Source organism: Misgurnus anguillicaudatus, chromosome 15 (genome assembly GCF_027580225.2).
Source record: "Misgurnus anguillicaudatus chromosome 15, ASM2758022v2, whole genome shotgun sequence".
Classification (NCBI taxonomy): Eukaryota; Metazoa; Chordata; class Actinopteri; order Cypriniformes; family Cobitidae; genus Misgurnus; species Misgurnus anguillicaudatus.
This window is the reverse complement of record NC_073351.2, coordinates 31,067,402-31,088,414: the sequence shown is the minus strand read 5'-3', so window position 1 is coordinate 31,088,414 and position 21,013 is coordinate 31,067,402. Positions and strand designations below refer to the sequence as shown.

The window sequence follows — 21,013 nt, the reverse complement described above, 5'->3', positions numbered from 1 at the left end:
TTTCTTTCAGCAAATAAAAAAATAACATGACTTGGCAAACAACATTTTTGAATAATATGTTCCTCTGGTATCGTGTGGAAAAAAATCCTCTGCCTTGTACCACAGGCTATCTGATCTACTGTATGTGATGCCTCTCCTATCAGCAACAATTGCAGCCATTTTAGGACAAAATGATTTAAGACATGTTTTATTTAAACATTAGTAAATCGTGCTGCATGAATCATTTAAATATATAATAAAAATATAATTTTGGGTCTAAAAGGAAACTCCTAGAAATGCATATGCTATAATCAGTCAGTCAGTTGCAAAAATACCTAGACCACACCTTTTCAATGCTAATTATACACTGCGCATCTTTAGTACTTACTAATGTATGTTCGGCTTCATGGGGGGCTGCGTAGACCCATCGGTAGATTAACTGAGCGTAAGTTGACATAAAATGATTGACGTGTCGTGCATATGAGTTTTTGTCACAGGTGCCCCTTGCCACCCTTACCCCATGCCTAAATCCACCACTGCACACTTGTGGGCTCGTGATCTTCTCTATCTTTTAACATCAAATAACAACTAGAAGAACATGCGTAGTAATTGCTGTCTCAAAAACTTGGTCGCAGTCTGGAGCCCTTGGTGCCCCCTATTGGCTGGTGTCCCAGGACACTAGTCCAATCCTGTGTGTGGAGAATCCGGCCCTGTCTATGGCGTCACCTTTTGTAGCACCTTTAATTTAAAAAATGGATGCTATAACACTATTCCCACAGTTATCCGAGGAAAAAATGTTACTCTCTTCAAAAGAGTAATCTTCAAAAACAGCAACAAAAATGTGTTATTAAGCTAAAAGTACATGGCGAACTGAAAAGGCAGAGTTATCCATGGCCTGATGAAAGATCTCTGCCTCCAAACTCCATTTAATATCCTCGCCAACAGTATTTGACGTTTTAGGCTTCCTTCTCCAGCAAATAGGACAGAGTCACAAGTTCAAGTAAAGCCCGGATCGAGTACTATTATAGAGAAAAATCCACACTGTTGTTTCAATGCAATACATCATACAATAATCTTCAAAAACATATGCCCACTTTCACACCAATAACTGTTTATCCAAAACAACAACAAGAAAACATTAGAAAAGTCGGGTAAGCACTGAAATGTATCAATTATAGGTTAACTGATATGGCCTATAAAGCCTACTGGAATAATTAACATAAAAATGATGTTTAATTACAGTCAGCAGAGATTCACAGATACAGCCAATTACACCGATATATATATTGCAGCTTCCTGTATCTTAACCAGCAGGGAAGAAAGTCAAGCAGTTGTCAGCTTCATGGATTAAGTATTCCTGATTTCCTGCCGAATCAGATGGATTAGGATTGAACCATGTACTGTAACTGTACAGACACGTCATTTTGAGGCAAGTATCACCATACTCAAACTTAGGCTTCTACTAAGCTCCTCATCCAATATTTGGCCTGTGAACCATCCTGTGGACATGATATGTCAAATACTGCAACTTGCATTAAAACAACGTGTTCCTGATTAGGCTTAATGTTTATCTGTTATTATAAACATTATAAATTCATGTTTTATAACAGGTAAAACTCCTTAATATAAGGGTAATATGTTATATTGTGCCACGTAAAAAAAATTTAAATGAAAAGAAGCAAAAGACGAAACTCTATTGGTAATTTAATAATCTAGGTTTATGTTTCCCGTTATATATAAACAGTAAACAAATAAAAATATTTAATATAAAGGGTTTCTGGTTGCAACTTTTATTAAAAGATTTGTTTTTTTGACAAATTTACCATCTAATTTACTTCATTTGCGATTAAATAAGGAAACACAGCGCACACGTCACTATGGCAAGCAGCAGGTGTCCGTCTTGACGGCTCCGTCTTCATCTCCTCCCTCGACTGTAAGCGGCAAACCTTGCCGATTGGTCTGCGCAGAGCTGCATGACCTCGAAAACACCTATTACTCTTCTTAACGAAAATTATACCTACACACCTAAGGTATGATAACATGACGCATTAATAGTCCCATACTGATTATCACCTCTCAAATATGGATAGGTTTCTTCAAAAACACTAAATTTTGAGCGTAAAGCTGAGATAATTCAATTTCTGTCAAGAACTTTTGATAGAAATCAGATTCAGAGCGATCCTCAAAACTTGCACGGACATAAAGCTGTTTGCCCTACGGTGATACTTCCGGGTTTTATAAGTTGCGAAAGAGCACCTGGTGTATAATAGTGGTATTGCAGAAAGCTGAAAATACTCGTCATTGGCAGGGTAGCGTTTAGATATTCTAATTTGATGAAACATTGTGTTGCTTATGAAATTTGTGTTTGTTTACGAATTAGCGTAATGATATAGTTACTACATCTACACAACCGAAAGTGTGCTTAACTTATTCTGATGTAAACCAGTTGTTTATGTTGGTTATTTTGGTAATGTAGCTCACTTTGGACTGCAAAGTTTTCTCACTGGTGAATGAGACATGACATGTGGACGTCTGATCTTTGCGAGTTCATGTATTTTGAAAGAGGCGTGACTTTGGATGGCTATTTGAATGGAGGGTGGGATCGTGTTTTCATTGCTAGTTGGCTAGCGTTAGCATTTTTCAAAATGTGATACCCTACCTTTAATTGACAAGTTAATACGTCAATGGCGGAGAAAGAGTTAAAAATGGGAAACTAGCTTGCAGTATAGGCATCATATTTCCATTTCCCATTACATTTATGCATTTGGCAATGTATTTACACAAAAATGTAAGGTATACTATCAGTATGCATTTCCTGGGCTTGAACCCATGATGTTTTGCACTGCTAATGCAATTCTTTCCACTACTGTATATCACATAAACATATCTACAGTATAAGAAACCATCTAGCATCCACCAAAACAACCAGACAACCACCTAGCAGCACCTTAGAAACCTCCTAGAATACACTTGGAGCCTTAAAATGACTCAAAACACACTCCTATCATCATGATGCATACATTTTTGTCAAATTATGTTTTATGTTACATGAATTAAACTTGTTATACAGCACTTCTTTAAAACCATCGACTAAAGACGAAATTGAAGTGTGAAAAGAGGAAAGAGGCAGCTGCAGCTATGTTGGAGGTTAGATGTTAACTCCTTTAAAAATTGGATGACCAGGGTTATTGGTGTACTTTACCACTTTTACTAACTACATAAAGCCTCCAAACCCGCATGTAAATAAGGGAGGAACCCTTCTGTAGAAGCCCCATCTGTTCCCCTCAATGATCTCAACACTGTAATCGCATGCAGTCCAACGAAAGCATTACAAGACAAAGCGTTTCGTAAGTCGGCTCCTTGGGTGGCAGCGACCGCTGGGAAGAATTCAAATACTGTCTAATGTCAGAGGAGCACTAAGACAGACTGAAAACAGAGAAGACACGTCCCTATTTGTGCATACGGCACTGTCGTCTCAATCAACTCCTAACAACTCATTGTGTTTATGTAAGAGAGAGGGAGATTGCTCACCCCAGGCCTCAATGGCAGATAAAGTCTGCAAGTCCAATCTCACAGCTACTAAGAATTAAACTCCACGATCCAAAAGACAGACCAAACACACACACACACACCAGTCGTGAGAGGAAACAGACAACTTGATTGCAAATGAAAGACATCATATGAACTCCTACGGCAGGCCTGTTGCTCCCATGATATTATAACCAATTATGCCTGTGTAGCATCCTTGATCCACAAAACATCCAATCAAACATCCTGGCAGGAAGTCACGTTGACCCGTGAGCTTCGACCGGTTACTTAAAACATGAAGTTAATGTAGTACGTGAGAATGTTGCAAAAATATAAGAGACCCACTGCGGATGTCTTCCTCTCAGTTGAATTAAAACACAATCACACATATGAGGATACTAATCACGTTTGTATCTGATTAAAGGGCCTTGGCAAGCTATAGAAAATAATGACAAACTAATGATGAAAAATTACCAATTAGGATCCTAAAATTAAATTAATCCGAGTACATTGTGTTTGAATCTGTACTGAGTAACCAATGGTAACAGAGAAAGTCCTATGAGAGTGCCTGAAGGACCCCAGTGGATCTGCGGAGTAATTGTCTGATGGTCTGCACTGACTGCATTACAGGAAAACAATAATGTGATTAATAACATATTTTAAAGGGGGGGGTTAATGGTATTTCAAGCATTCTGACTTATTAACGCAGTTATAGAGCCCTATCTTGCACCCAGCGCAATTGACTTTGTCAGTGACGCATGTATCATTTCGTATTTTGCACCGGCGCACAGCGGGTTTTTCCCTCCACAGACGCACATCGGCAAACTAGGGAATGAACTTGCGCTCCCTGGGCGGTTCAGCGCAAAAAAGGAGGCGTGTTCCGGCGCAAACCATCTCTTATGCTATTTTGCAGTTTCAAAAAACAATTGCGCTACTAACAAAAAAAAACTAGTCTAAAGTCAGTGGCGCGTTGCGCGTGGTTCATTATGCTATTTTAAGGGCGCATGCTTGACCATAATGTATAGCGTGCACAACGCGCATTGCTTATCTAATCTACACAGATGCAGTTATTTTTGCAAATCATAAATTGTTACAATAAAAAATATTAATACATGAGATAAGGGAAATCAAATCATAAATTGTTACAATAAAAAATATTAATACATGAGATAAGGGAAATCATTGTGGTGAGCATTGTGGTGATAGTTTTTATTTATTTTGTGTGGCAGCGTTAAACAATTATCATGCAAATAACGATTAAAATATTTTCATAAGTTTGTTGTGTGGCTGTATTACGTTTATTTTATCTAAATAATAATTAAAATGTTTTCATAAGAAACCTTCATGTATGTGAACTTGATTTGTAAGTGTACTTTGGGGTTGGACCTTGCTTGCGTTTCTTGTGTCCGATTTCAAAGCCCCCAAACCCTTTCAGCGGTGAGGGTGGACGCAGCGATGTCCTCCTGTGTGCCGGGCGTGCCCGATTTATGCTGGCAAGCTTGGGATCCCCCCGTTTCCTGACATCATTGTAGTGCTTGGCCCAGCTGATGAGACAATTGCGGCTATTTCCTCTCGCGCCTGTTTAACAGACGCTGATTTGAGCGGGTTTCTCCCATCCCCATACAAAACAACTTCTCTGTCTTTGACTGCTCTTACAAGAACGTGGGTCTCCTCGGCTGTGAACCGCTCCTGGCGTGCGCCTGTCAAATCCGTCATAATAATAGCAACCCGCCATGGAACTTGCGCCCTTGCTTTAAAGGGACTGTTGGATAGCGTTCTGATTGGTTTATTTGATGTTACGCCCAAACCACACCTATGAATAATGAACCTACTTCAGACCAACCCCTTATTGATTTGCGCCCGGCGCAAGACTTATTTCTCCCGCCGGGAAAATAGCAAAGGCGCCCAAGACCCGCCCACAAAGTCACTTGCGCATTGCGCTTCGGACTTGCGTTTCAGATCGTTAAAATAGGGCCCATAGAGTTGTTTTCTCGTGCTAAGCGTGAGCAAAGTGTCAAAAAAGCATTTGGGCGTATTTCTGTGCCGAATGCACTTCGCCAGGGTTTGTACAAGTTTCGGAAAGTTTTTTTCGATTACAGGTCCAACTGACGTTTCAGGGGTTTTCTATACGTATCACTTCTTTATATGGGCACTTCCCCCGGAAAACCCCGCCCACCCGTCAATCAGCGGGAGACGCTACAACTTGCAAACATCACATCATCACGCGACACAGCTTTGTTTTATATCAAAACTCAACAATGGCATGAATGTAGAAGTGTGTTTTTGGATGTAAGGAGAAGAAAGCCAGCTTTATGAAAACAATGGATTTTTTGTTGTTTTGCGTGTGTGTTTGATTCGCTGGATTTTCCCAAACGGGTCATTAGTTGCATGCGGTAAGTATTACTTCTGTCTTATGTTGGAAATAGGCGCGTGCATATTATATAAATAACACGAACATAAGTTAGTGTGTCATATAAGTAGTGAATCATAAGTTATCTAGTCAGTGTTGTATAGTGTTGCATGACTCGTACTCGCTCCACCCGCGGTAGTAACTCCTCCTGCTTCATTGTTTCGTACGTTATCCGAAAGATTCTGTAAAGCTAATCTTTCTTTTATAAATCTGATTAAACTAAAGACTCTTCGGAGATATAAAGGATGTAATACTACTCTATAGGTACTCCAGATTAACATCAGAAATGCAGAAACAGCATGTGTTACGTGAGCTTTAAAAGTAATTTAACTTATCCAAATATTTAAGGCAATTTCAACTTGCAGATATGATATGTTATGTCTTAAGTAAATGTTTGATAAACTGTTTGGGGAAAATATCTAATGTGTAATCCTTGCAATACAGTAAATCTTAAAGATGTCTGTCTCAATGTCAATCAAACAATAAAAGAAGGGAAAAAGTTTAAGATATATCGATATTGTTGTACCAGTGATTTTAAAGGTATGGATGCATTGATTTTGTAAACTTATTTTTGTTGACTCTTTTACCAATAATAAACATACATTTGCATAAAGGATCCATATTTGTACACAGCCTTGTTGATTAGAATATTAAAAACTTAAAAAGTGTTAAATTAAGGTAAATATAGGGCAGATAAAAATGTGTGATTAAGTTGCGATTAATCACGAGTAAACTCATGACAATCATGCGATTAATCTAGATTAAATATTTTAATTGATTGACAGCCCTAATTTGAATGATTAAATACCACCATGAAAATAAAATAAGATATCAAAATCTTGGACTTTAAAAAACTTTCTCTGCTCTGAAATGCTGGGATTGTGTACGCTGTCGCCCACTCGCTAAAAGTTGCAAGACCCCCAAAATCTCAATACTATTGGCACATTGCACTGTTGTTATTTTTGTCAAAAATGAATCAAAAATAGCTAAAAACAAACTACCATAGCTGTTCTGAATAAATAAAATTATATTTAATTACTTTAAAATGTTAGCTAATAAAGATGTCAGACATAAATACCATTGTTTTTGACCCTGTCTGGGAAATCCAGGCTAAACTCTCATAATCTTATGATGAGATTACAGTAGGAACATCAACATTTGATTTCACATTGATTTCAATCTTTGATATGACCTTACTCAGTCAATATTAACTCTTTTCCCGCCATTAATGAGTTATCTTGTCAATTAAGAGAAAACATTTGCGTAAAAAGGGTGTTCCTGATGGGTTGAGGTTTTATGTTAATCTGTAATACTGTGATTATCCACTAGATGGCGGACTTACCCAATTTGTAAAAAACTGAAGCAAATTATTTTACTAATTTTAAACTCTGTGTATGTTTTGATAATCGTTCTGAATCTGATATGTAACAAAATTCCATCACAAAAATGCAATTATTTCAGCTTTAAGCTAAAAAAATATATATTTTTAAGAAAAATACAAATATTTAAAAAATATATAGATTGGATGAAATGTTTTTCCCTGTTTTGTTTGTTTATTATTTGTTTTACAGCAGAGGGATATATTTGTATGTTTATATATTTTTACAATAAAATTTTCCTGGAAGGCATTTTGTGAAAATCACAAAAAATGCTGGTGGGCAGCTTTTCAAAAAATTGCTGGCAGGGAATGAGTTAAAGATATCAAGATTATATTTTCACTGAATGTTCCTTACATTATAAGGTTATGTTTTTCACAGACTGGGTGACACATTTTTAACATTGGAATGACTAATGATGTGATTATATTTAAAATAGGCAACATAAAATGTTCTGGTGTGTATAAAAGACATTAGTGCTTTTGGTTTGCTTTCCTGCAAAGATATAAATTTTACTGCTAATTGTATGGTAAGCAAAATATATTTAATATATAAACAGAGACATTTTAATAATTTATTTTGCAGAAAATGTCAAGCACACATGCACATGCTCCTTTCAAATGTGTTTTTCATGTAAGATTTGCCAATGTCTGTGAAACAACAAGTGCCTTGAAGCTTCAAATAGACTCGTATCATAATTGCCATTGACTTGAATTTTCCGACTGTGTTTAGATGGATTTTTCAAACACCATGCTGATTTATATGAGCTGTAGGTGCTCTTTAAAAATTCTTTAAAAAGTCTAACCTTGCACAACGCAATTCAATGAAAGTATTCATGTATCCAGTGTACCCACAAAAGATAAATGCAAGTAAGAATCTACACAAAAAATAAAGCGTGTCACCTTACATTTTTACTACATTATTAAAACCTGAAGGGGTCTTATCATATACACTGTAGTACTACAAACTGAGATCATATTGGTTTAGTCAAGTTTGTTTAAAAAACTTATACATTACAGGAAAAATATTAGCCATATTCATCAAACGTTTTTTAAATGTTTTATAGGACATCAAACTTGTAATTTTGAAAATGCAATTTATGTAATATGCCCTTTGAAATCGACATCTCTTCACAGACACCGCACAAACTGCATTAGTCTGTACTACACAAACATAAAACACACACTGAAACTGCTGGAAGCCTCAAAAAAAGACCCGATGTTCAAAAGGCGCAGATGATCTTACAGAAAAGTGGTGGGCTAATGCAACTCTCATTTAATCGCTCAGCGTTTAACCCACATTTAAGCTTTTCTAAAGAACAGGTTTTAGGGCATTACCAATTAACATTCATTATCTGTTAAAAGCAGCGTATAATGTCATTCTCCAGATAGAGAGAATGTGAGATGGTCAAAGGTAAATATTCAAATGCATTATGATTTTCTCTTTGTAGCACACACACATTCACAGACCATACTGTTGGAAAAACCTTTAATATGTAAAACTAGGTATCTTTGAAGTACTAATAAGCACTCTTTGATACCAATATGTAACTCTGAGGTACTAATATTAACTCTTAAGGTCCAAAGCTGCATTTATTAAAAGGGTACTCCCCTGGTAACAGCTTTGGTACATATTTTAACAGTTTATTCTGACCGAATCCTCTGCATTAAAATCAAATAATGTGCATACATACTGCATACTACTAAACTAGTAACGTACTATTCTAAACCAAGCCACAAAAACACACATACCTGCTTAAAGCTTTCCAGTCCGATCTACATCATAACAGCCCTTTCAGTCACCACACACTTTTAATGGCAGCATTACAATAGCAAGCATTCGTGCTATTCAGTACCTTTGGCTCCACTCTCTACTCTTAAAATGAAACATTTTTATCAAAAGTATGCTGATGTCAATGTGCTAGAAAATTACAGCTCAGAAGCTAAAACCAAAATCAGAGTAATCTCTCTGTCAATCATCAGTGCTCTGCCCCGGCACTTCCGAAATATTTTAAAGGAATTATGCCAATAGTATCAGCGCTATACTTCAACTAAGTGAATATCAATCCTATAACAATAGTGTTCCTGACTACATATACACTAGGGTGACCACATGTGCCATTTTCCCGGGACATGTCATGGATTTCGGGTGTATCTTCCGGAAGTCGTATTTGTCAAGGTTTGTTATTTCAGATTCTATTTTAGAAAAGCAACCATTACATTTCAAGGTAAGAATGAAACTAAAATGATTGTACTTTCTAACTCAAATGTCAGAACCTCGATGACGTATGCGGTTGACAAATATGACTTCCGGAAGACGTGCCCGAAATCCTTGCCAGGACTCGTCCCGGGAAAATGGCAGGTATGGTCACCCTAATATACACATCTTCTTCATTGTAGCCGTACAAGCAGTAAAATGTTTTTTTACAAATATATAACCAGGGTTCCCACACCTTAGTTAACTTCAAAATCAAGGACCTTTCAAGGGCTTTCCAGGTCCAATACTCTCAAATTCAAGGACTAAATGTGGGTACACATTTCAAGTGAGAGCAAGGTTACATCGTGTTACTTTTTAAGATACATTGTTACAGTTCCCTCACAAGGGAACTCACACTGCGTCACTGCGGTGACACTTTGGGGACGCCTCCACGGTTAAGTGCGTCTGAGTGAGTATATCAAATTCAAACAATGGCGAGGCTTAACGACAAAGACAGCGTGACGCGGGAGCCAGGAAGTATATCGCTATCTGAAAAATTGCCAAAGACAGTGTTACAGGGAAGCAGGAGGTATGGCAAGGAGACGCAGCGCGAGTTCCCTTTTCAGGGAACAACAATAACATACGTAACCCGAGAAGTTTTCATGTGTCAAACACAACTATGCAAAAAAGCATTTTGGTATGAATCAACATTTGCATACAGAAGATATAAGCAATTAAAGTGAACAGTTTAGCACGTGTGCTTAAAAATTCCTACACTACACAGGGAATAATATGGATTTTTTCTAGAAAACTTCTTGCATAAAATAGATTCAAGCACTTTCAATGAACAGTATCTATGTATGTATATTTTCAAAAACTTCCCAGGGCCTTGAATTCCACCCCCCCCCAGATTCACAAACTTTCAAGGATTTCAAGGACCCGTGGGAACCCTGTATAACACATGGATTTTGGTGTCATTTAAGGTTGGGAAAATGGGCGAACGGTTTGCAGATGAAAAAGTTCAACCTAATCTCACGGAAATTCGTCACGAAAAATTTGATTAAGATTTTCGTGTTATTGACATGATTTTCTGCTGTTTTCGTGCCTGGAGCACGAATGTCTTTTTCATGCCACCAAGCACAAATTTTTATGAATGGTTTTTCGTGTCTGTGCCACGAGTTTCTTTATCGCGTCATTTTATATATTGTTTTCTCATCGGTTTTTCCTATTTTTTTACCATTGTCGCTTGGGGTTTGGGTTAAAATCACTTTCTGTGACTTCCTAACCCAAACCTCAACTCTAACCCCAACTCCAGGCGAGAATAATTTTTTGTTTGCTTTTAAAACATGTAGAAGGGTGATTCTCACGAAACCATTGAAACACCACGGCACTAATGATTTTAGCTTTAAAATGTGTAATATAGTAACATTATAAAGCATCAGAATTAACTCAATACTGTGTTCTGCCTTGCACAATGTGTGATTTCAACATAAGAATTTATAATTGTAAATTTTATCTCATTTTCTGCTGAAATTCTCATTACCGCAATGTGTCCGGCTGTGTTTGAACATGCGTTATGTTGTAATTTAATCAAATTAACACAAAAATATTAAGAAAAAAAATGGATGTTTTGCTAGACTACTTTAGATGACAGAAAAAATATTTATTGAATATTCATGTATAATAATAATGAAGAAAAATTAGGAAAATGATGTGTCCATGCCTGATGTTCTCATCCTCCGTAACACTTTTTGAGAACAGTTTAAGCACACATACAGAATTTTAATAAAGTTTGATTTTGAGTGACCAAGCACATGGACCAGTTACTTCAAGATGGCTACCAGGTAAGATAATTTTTTTACAGTTAATTTGAAATATTGTCTTGTCAGAATGCTTACACAACATTTTGATTATCATTACCGCAACAGATGCTTATTAAATGTTAATTTAATTAATAGAAGCATAATTTAAATGCATGTGCAGAATCTCAAAATTATGTTCTTTTAGGTTTGTCATGTCATTTTGAAAATATGTCAGTGTTGATGTTTTCTGACTGTTGCGGTAATTTTTTAAATGATGTTACAAAAAGTGTTAAATGATAAGTAAAACATTTTTAAATTAATGTTCCCATTTACTCCAGACTTTGTTTTTCAATGTCTGGTGGGAAAAAAAGTAAATTTAAGCAATTTTTACATTTTCATGCTTGACATGTTTAAAACCAAGTTTTCGTGAGAATCACCCAGAAACCAATGCATTTTACAATGCAATTACATCCTAATGCAAACCCCAAATCTAACCCTAACCCCAAGCGAAAATGATTTAAAAATGGGAAAAACTATGAGAAAAAATATATAAAATGACGCGATAAAGAAAGTCGTGGCACAGACACGAAAAAACATTCAAAGAAATTCGTTCTGGGTGGCACGAAAAATACATTTGTGCTCTAGGTACGAAAAACACGAATAACACGAAAACATTAATGAAATTTTTCGTGACAATAACACGACTTGCCGTGAGATAGGGTAGAAAAGTTACTGCTTGTACACACACATTACTGTTTGTACAATGACTACAGGTGGCTATGCTGGATTGACATAGCATTATAACTCGAAGAAACAACAACAGACTAGTTAAGAAAAATAGGTTTTAAGATTGGTTTAAATCAAGTGTGTTTCTTTTGGCTTTGCCTTATGTTATCTCAGAACTTCTGTTTAAGAGTTGAAAAGTTTAATCTGCTTTTTAAAAATAACCATAACAAAAAATAGCCATTAAAGTATTAGATTTGTAGTTATTATATTACAAAAGTAAATGTAAATGGTGCTTGCCCATGCACAATTTCCTTTCCCGATGCTAGACTGCTATGGATGGTTGCCAGATCATTACTTACTGGATTAAGTCCAAAGAAACAAAGTCTCTAGCAAAATCTAGTCGATATGATATTTCAGCTGTTTTATTTTATCTGGGGGGTGCTTTTAAAGTCAGTATGTAGAGTATATGAGCAATGGCAATAGGGATACTTGGTTAAGCATAAACTGATCTATGGAATAATTCAGATCAAAGACAAACTTTAAAGTCACATTTAATTTTGCATTGGTTTGGGCTTATGGCCAACCATTGTGAGATTCCCATGCACACTAGGGACCAAAAGACAGAAAGGATCTGATGGGAAAGATATCCAAAAGTTTTCCCACATACCTTTGGCCAGAGCAAGCTTAAATTTCAACCAAAACTCTTAGACAAGACAAACAATGGACTATTTAGTCAGCACCTCACTTGACCATTCATTATTTTTCTTTGGAACGTGTATCTTGAACCCTATAAAGGAGCTTGTAAATAGGGGTGTATTTATTCACTTGTCTCTATGCATAGACTAGAAATCCTGACGATTCATATGCACGAAACTTACAATGTGATTTTTAAATTCTTTTGGCTAATAATCGATCACTATTCTTCTTTTGACTACACATAAACATCTTGTCCTAACTAGAAGCAATGCAATATGATTCCAGCGATATGCATTTTATCTGTCCATGCTGAATAAGAAAAAGGGTGTGAAGCAATAAATGAGAAATCACAGCCAATCAGAATAGTTTTTGCACCCGCATCCCTCCACTTTTAATGGCTTTCCTTGATGTTACTTGGAGGATTTGTCATGTATTTCTGGTATGATATTAAACATTTAATTAGTCTCTCCTCGTCCATGTTTGATTATTAACTCTTTCCCCACCATTGACGAGTTATCTCGTCAATTAAGAGAAAACATTTGCATGAAAAACCGTGTTCCTGATAAGTTTTTATGTTAATCTGTAATACTGTGATTATCCACTAGATGACTAGATTACCCAATTTATAAAAAAACTGAAGCAAAAAAATTATTTACTAATGTTTAACTCTGTGAAGATTTTAAAAACTGTTCTGAATCTGAAATCTAACAAAATTCCTTCACAAAAATGCAATTATGTGAAATATAAAAACCATTTCAGTTATAAAAAGTTATAAAAAAATTTTGTAAGAAAAATACCCATATGAAAGCAGAGGGTCTGTTCTTTAATTTGATATATTTGTATGTTTATATATTTTTAGAAGAAAATTTTCCTGGATGGCATTTTGTGAAACTTAACAAAAAATGCTGGCAGGCAACTTTTCAAAAAAAGGCTGGCGGGGAATAAGTTAATATTCATAATGCACAAAAAATAGAATCTATTTCAGGGTTTCCCGCAGAAAGTGTGTTAGTTAAGGTGATAGTGTTGTGCGGGGTCAGGGGGGTGTGGTAATTAAAGGGGCGGAGCGTACACATCATGATAAAAATGAAAATATTTGTATTAAAAACACTCTTTTTATTATATTTTATCAACTGGCTAGTTATCCTCCAGACAGTGACGGACCATGTCTTTCTCTTTGTCCGCTCGCAGTGTGAAGCGTGTCCACGCTATTCTCCGAGATGCACTTTTTTTGGACAACCTAGTTAAGGCGGTAGGGTTTCCCAGCTTTTTCCCAGATTTTTCTGGACACATTTAAATGAGATGCAGGCGAGATGATTGGCGAGGCCGTATTAATCCTCATTCTGACAGATGTTTCGTAAGTGTTCGGAAATAGCTATGATTGCCGTCAAAAGCAGCAAAATGCAATTAGCCTGCTAATCAAGGAGCCAAAAACTGTGGCGGAAGTCATCTACTGCACTGCACTGTGTCCAATTATTTACCTCTCATGCATTAACACTGACAGGTAGTGCTAATGAAGCTAGCATCACAGTGTGCGTGTGTGTGTTCACGAGAGTGTGCATGCGTGTGAGAGCGAGAGAGTGAGAGAGAGAGAGAGAAAGAGAGAAAGAGAGAGAGCAAAGAAAAACTAAAATGTTATTGGGAAAATCTGTCAAAATATCTCTACACTAGCTATGTTTCCATTACCATTCAAATTGCGCAAACTGAAAATACACCCAATGTAAACACAACAATTTCGCATAAACTCCCATATATTGCAAAAAAGTTTTTACGCTCAGGTGAGGTGGTTTTTCAGGCAATTTGACAAAGGAATATATTGCAAAATTGCAATGGAAATCTTTTTTTTTTGCATTTACAGGTCACCTGGCGTAGGATGTTTGTTTAAAGAACAAAACAGAAGAAGTGTGGAAAGAAAAATAGACTCACCAAATGCTCAAATTCAGAGCAGAAATGCATGCTAACATCCACTTTCACATCAGAGATAATTGCGTCGTATCTGAGAGACAGACAGCAAGACAGAAAGTGTGTGAGACAGAAAATGCGGTATGGGAAAATTTGTACCCCTTATGCAGCGCTTATTTACTTATTAACAGAAAACAAACATTCCTTCAGTTTACTTAGCCACTGAATGACACAAACTGTTGTTTAAGAGTCAATAACTGAATGTTTAAATGGTTAAAAGAGCATACACAAGAATGGCCAAAAATATGTGGACGAATATATGCACTAATGCTGAGCATTTAATGATTGGCATTATTGCAGGATATAACAGCTTTCACGTATTATTGAAACTTTATTTGACCAGCAAACCAATCTTCAACAGAAACAAGAGAGTCAGTAAGGTCAGGAACTGTTGTTGGATGATGGTCCTGGTTTCCGGCCACCATCCAAATTCATCGCAGGTATTCAGATCTGGGCTTTGTCACACTGAACCCAGCAAATCATTTCTTTATGGACCTTGTTTTGTGCACATAGACAATGTCAGGCTGGAACAGAAAAGGGCTGTCCGAAAACTGTTGCCAAATATCTTGTTTAGGATGACATTGTATGAGGTAACATTAAAATTAGTCTTTGCTGGAATTGAGGGCCTAAGCCAAACAAAGGGTGTCTGCACACATTTGGCCATGCAGTGTATGTAAATAATTACAGTTTAACCTCCAGTCATTCACAGCATCCAACAAAATGAACTAAAGCCAATATTTCATCTTCAACATTCATTATTTTAAGGAGCTACTTAAAGGAATAGTCATAATATTGACTAATTTTCAATATTAAAATATGTTATTACCTTAACTAAGAATTGTTGATACATCCCTCTATCATCTGTGTGCGTGCACGTAAGCGCTGGAGTGCGCTGCGACGCTTCGATAGCATTTAGCTTAGCCCCATTCATTCAATGGTACCATTTAGAGATAAAGTTAGAAGTGACCAAACACATCAACGTTTTTCCTATTTAAGACGAGTAGTTATACGAGCAAGTTTGGTGGTACAAAATAAAACGTAGCGCTTTTCTAAGCGGATTTAGGAGAGGAACTGTATTTTATGGCGTGGTGGCACTTGTGAGAGTACTTCGACTCGGCGCAGTAACACCCTCCCTCTCCCATTATGAGAGTGAGAAGGGGAGCGGACTTTTCAGGCGAGTCCAAGTACTCCCAGAAGTGCTGTTGCGCCGTGGGGCATGGTTCCTCTTTTGAATCCGCTTGGAGGGGCGCTGCGTTTTGTTTTGTACCACCAAACTTGCTCGTATAACTACTCGTCTTAAATAGGAAAAACGTTGATGTGTTTGGTCACTTCTAACTTTATCTCTAAATGGTACAATTGAATGAATGGGGCTAAGCTAAATGCTATCGAAGCGTCGCAGCGCGCTCCAGTGCTTACGTGCACGCACACAGATGATAGAGGGATGTATCAACAATTCTTAGTTAAGGTAATAACATATTTTAATATTGAAAATGAGTAGACTATTCCTTTAAGGAGCTGTGTGTTTACAGATTTGCCTGTTTTTGTCCCCACAAATATTGTGCGACACCAACTGATGGGGACATTTCAGATGATGCTTAACAAGTAAAGTAGAGACTCATCAATCATGCTCTTGTACACTTGTATACACAAATGTAATAATATCAGGTTTGTGTTAAAGGAACACTTAAAATAGGCTCATTTTTCAGTTCCCCTAGAGTTAAACTTTGAGTTTTACCGTTTGGGAATCCATTCAGCTAATCTCCGTCTGGCAGTACTACTTTTAGCATAGCTTAGCATAATTCATTGAATCGGATTAGACCATTAGCATTGCGCTCAAAATGACCAAAGAGTTTCGATATTTTGATTAGGGATGCACCGAATCCAGGATTCGGTTTCGGATTCGGCCGAATACTGGGCTTTTTGACGGGGTTCGGGTTCGGCCGAATCCTAGATTTTTTTTCCACCGAACCGAACCCTAGGCTTGCGCTACGCTGGTCGACGTCACGCGGCCGTTGATTACACACATCGGGTGCTGACGTGGAGATGAGCTTTTTCTTTCGGTAAGCCTTAGGGTCTGGACACACCAAAACTTTTAAACACGGCTGAAAACGCCTTGAGGACGCCAAATGCCAGCTGTTTTTCAGCCGAGCGCTTGGTAGGTGTGATGCTTCAGCTGTGAGCCGGTTGGTTGCTGTGGTAATGTCCCGCCCCTCCTCCACTGTAATTGGACGGCAGTGTGAAGACTGTGACATTGACGAGCGGAGCTTCTAACTCAAAGTTAAATATAGTTTTCAGCGCGGAGCTGCTTGCTTATTGGAAAAACGAGCGTGTCGCAACGCATCGCTTTCATTATGCATAGGCTTATGGTAATTGTCAAAATAGTTTTTCCAACTTGTCATCCTGGCATAATGTACAGTTAAAATTAAATAAAATGAAAAATACACTGCTGTGGACGTTGTTTACTTCATTAATGTGCTTTACTGTGTTAATGGAATAAGGATGCGAGTAGGATTCGGTATTCGGTTTCGGATTCGGCCGAATCTTAAACGGTGGATTCGGGATTCGGCCGAACCTAAAAAATCTGGATTCGGTGCATCCCTAATTTTGATATCCGATCAGATGGTATTCATACAATGCATGTGCGAGAATAATGTTGAGCAGTGTTGGGGAAAGTAACTTTTAAAAGTAATGCATTACAATATTAAGTTACTCCCCAAAAAAGTAACTAATTGTGTTACTTAGTTACTTTTCATGGAAAGTAATGCTTATGTTACTTTTATGTTACTTTTGCGTTACTTTTTCTTACTTGACATTATTTTATTTTTAAATTAAATGAATTAAACTGAAAAGTAACTTGCATTACTTTTTTAAAAAGTAACTGAAATATTAATGTGTACATATACAAAGTAATGCGTTACATTACTCGTTACTTCAGAAAAGTAATATTATTACGTAATGCGCGTTACTTGTAGTGTGTTACCCCCAACACTGATGTTGAGTTAGGTGAGTGTGGATTGTTGGATAATCATCATTTTTCATTTAATCGTATTTGAAATCGCCACTATATAAAACAAGTAAGTTTTCATGTGAAATCAGACAGAAAAATATAATTTGGTCTTTGAGGTTTCCTCACAAACACAATGAAAGAAACACGTGTGTGTTCTATTGTATTGTGTAGCAGTGTTATTTGTGGGCACTCTTTTTGTGTGACATTTAAGCCCAGCAGTGCAGCTACTCCTGCACTCACTTTAATTGAAACAGATGGAGAGTCTGAAGCACCACCACAGGGCATGAGCTTTGAGCCAGAGCAGACATATCACTACACATATACAAAATCTATCTCTGCCTTTATTAGTACTACTTTCTAAGGCAAGCATCACATTCACTAATTGTCATACTTAAACCCTAACATCAAGTATTAAACTTCAGTGCACAGCTCGTCGTGTGCTGTGTCTACTATGGAGATGAACGATCCCTCACATCAGCAGAACGCTTTAACAACCACAAAGCAATGAGCCAGACATAAAATAATGACCTGGCAACCTTATACATTGCCCAGGGGTATAGCTGTGCATGAGCAGGCACCATTCAATTTCTACAAAATGTTGACATTTTCGGCAATACATAAATAAAATAACAATATGGAGAGTTCCGATGCAAAACCTTGACATGCTTTGTTTGTAAATGAGCAGTGTTATTAGATTCTTATGATTGGTAATTTTACTTTAATGGCCAAGAAAAGGTTATGTGTCAGTAATTGAAATGGCCTATTTTTTACAAATGTCACTTTATTCATGTTTAACAATTGTCTTTCACTGCAAAACCCTCTAAAGTAAAAAAAGTCTCAAGGCACTCTTTACTGTCATTTCTGAATAAAGGTAAAAGGGTCAAAAATTAGATTAATATACTAATATATTCGATAAAACTCTTGCATGTTGACGTACGCATGCTGTCGTTCATCCAATACTTATGTCAGTTAAAAAATGTTGTGGCGTTTAACAGATTCTGCCAAGAAACCGGTATTTCTTAATGGCCTGAGGACGGGATTAAAGGTGCAGTGTGTAAATTTTAGCGGCATCTAGTGGTGAGGTTGCGAATTGCAACCAATGGCTCAGTTCACTGATGACCCCTCGCTTTTGAAAGCATAAAGAAGCTACGGTAGTCGCCACCGGACAAACATGTCATCACTGGAGACAACTTAGTAAAAAAGTTTTGTCCGCTAAGGGATCTGTAGAAACATGGCGGCACAAAATGGCAACTTCCATGTAAGGGGACCCTCGGTATGTAGATAAAAACGTCTCATTCTAAGCTAATAAAAACATAATGGTTCATAATGAAAGGTCTTTATACACCCCTGATAATATAGCTTTGTATATTATTTAGCATTTCTGTCAAGAGATTCTTTTAAAAATTACACACTGCACCTTTAAGCGGATTTGAAGCGAAAGTATTTGATGAACATCTAATACGTGCCGAGAACATTCGGGTAATTTCATTATCTAATTTTTGACGTGGCGCTTAGCAGGCTTTTTGCAAATTGAGCTTTTCATAAAGCCTATAAAATAAAGTGTTAGAACAATGAAGAAAACACATCCTATTTAAAGGTGCAGTGTGTAATTTTTAGAAGAATCTCTTGACAGAAATGCTAAATAATATACAAAACTATATTGTCAGGGGTGTATAAAGACCTTTCATTATGAACCGTTATGTTTTTATTACCTTAGAATGAGACGTTTTAATCTACATACTGAGCGTCCCCTTACATGGAAGTCGCCATTTTGTGCCACCATGTTTCTACAGATTCCTTAACAGACAAACTTTTTTTACTAAGTTGTCTCCAGCGATGACATGTTTTGTCAGGTGGTGGCTACCATAGTTTCTTTATGCGTTTCAATAGCGAGGGGTGATCAGTAGAACTGAGCCATTAGATGCAATTCGCAACCTCACCACTAGATGCCGCTAAAAATTATACACTGCACCTTTAAGCGGATTTGAAGCGAAAGTATTTGATAAACATCTAATACGTGCCGAGAACATTCGGGTAATTTCATTATCTAATTTTTGACGTGGCGCTTAGCAGGCTTTTTGCATTTGAGCTTTTCATAAAACCTATAAAATAAAGTGTTAGAACAATGAAGAAATCACATCCTATTTAAAGGTGCAGTGTGTAATTTTTAGAAGCATCTCTTGACAGAAATGCTAAATAATATACAAAACTATATTGTCAGGGGTGTATAAAGACTTTTCATTATGAACTGTTATGTTTTTATTACCTTAGAATGAGACGTTTTTATCTACATACCTTACATGGAAGTCGCCATTTTGTGCCGCCATGTTTCTACAGATTCCTTAACAGACAAACTTTTTTTACTAAGTTGTCTCCAGCGATGACATGTTTTGTCCGGTGGTGGCTACCGTAGTTTCTTTATGCGTTTCAATAGCGAGGGGTGATCAGTAAACTGAGCCATTAGATGCAATTCGCAACCTCGCCACTAGATGCCGCTAAAATTTACACACTGCACCTTTAAGGCGGTTCGATAAAACTAAACAAAAAAAAATAAACATGTATTCTTGCACTACAAAAAACACCATAAATGTAACAAACACCTTCTTAAGATGTATTTTTAAGTCTTCAGTCTAAGCAATGCTTTATTATACAACAATGACAGCTGGGTCTATGTTGAACAACTGGGTACTCTAAATGCAAATTGCTTCATGCTAACCACACAAAAACAGCACTTACGGCTCTCACCGACAAACAGAGAACAAAAGTGGCTCTAAAATATCAAAAAATAAATAACCACCAACTCTTTAAGGACATGTTGATACAACATCGTCTGAATATAAAAACTCAATCTTACATTACACTTTACCTTGATTACAAAGAGGATCTGAAGAGGATAATCCACAATGCAAAAAAAATAAAAAGCTTAATATTCGTTCCTTACAAGCCAAAGTTCAGGCATGACTCGACTCCATCCGAGTCATCCAGAAGAGGAGGAGAATACTATAGAGAGAGAGAGAGAGAGAGAGAGAGAGAGAGAGAGAGAGAGAGAGAGAGGGGAGGGGTGAGGTATTCATTCACCGGTAGAGCAGCGATCAGATGTATCCAGTCAAGACCCATAGAGAAAGGGTCGTGAAGCTGATCGGAGGTCAGTGGGCAGACTGCTATGATCTCATGTGCCCGTTCTGTGTGCAGCTGATAGGAGGCAGGTAAGAGGATCTGTACTTAGTCAAAGAGGAAAACAATACCTGCTCGCTCAGGCCCGCACGGTTTGGGGGGGCAGTCTTTCGCTTTAGTGGCTGGGGCAGTCAATGAAACAGACCTGTCAACACATAGC

The 21,013-nt window shown here is 37.2% G+C and overlaps 1 protein-coding gene across 4 annotated transcripts in view; it reads right to left on the bottom strand.

Moving 5' to 3' along the window:
* Window positions 1-20,660, bottom strand: part of shank3a (SH3 and multiple ankyrin repeat domains 3a) — a 400,804-nt gene extending 380,144 nt beyond the window's left edge. For 2 of the 4 annotated variants that reach the window (XM_073853775.1, XM_073853776.1), the window contains exon 1: window positions 14,637-14,744. The gene's annotated coding sequence lies outside the window, so the exon portion shown is untranslated. Of the gene's footprint in view, window positions 1-14,636; window positions 14,747-20,545 lie in introns of those variants that run through there. The other 2 variants (XM_055174823.2, XM_073853777.1) reach the window with 2 other exon arrangements.
* Between the last annotated feature and the right edge of the window lie 353 nt (window positions 20,661-21,013).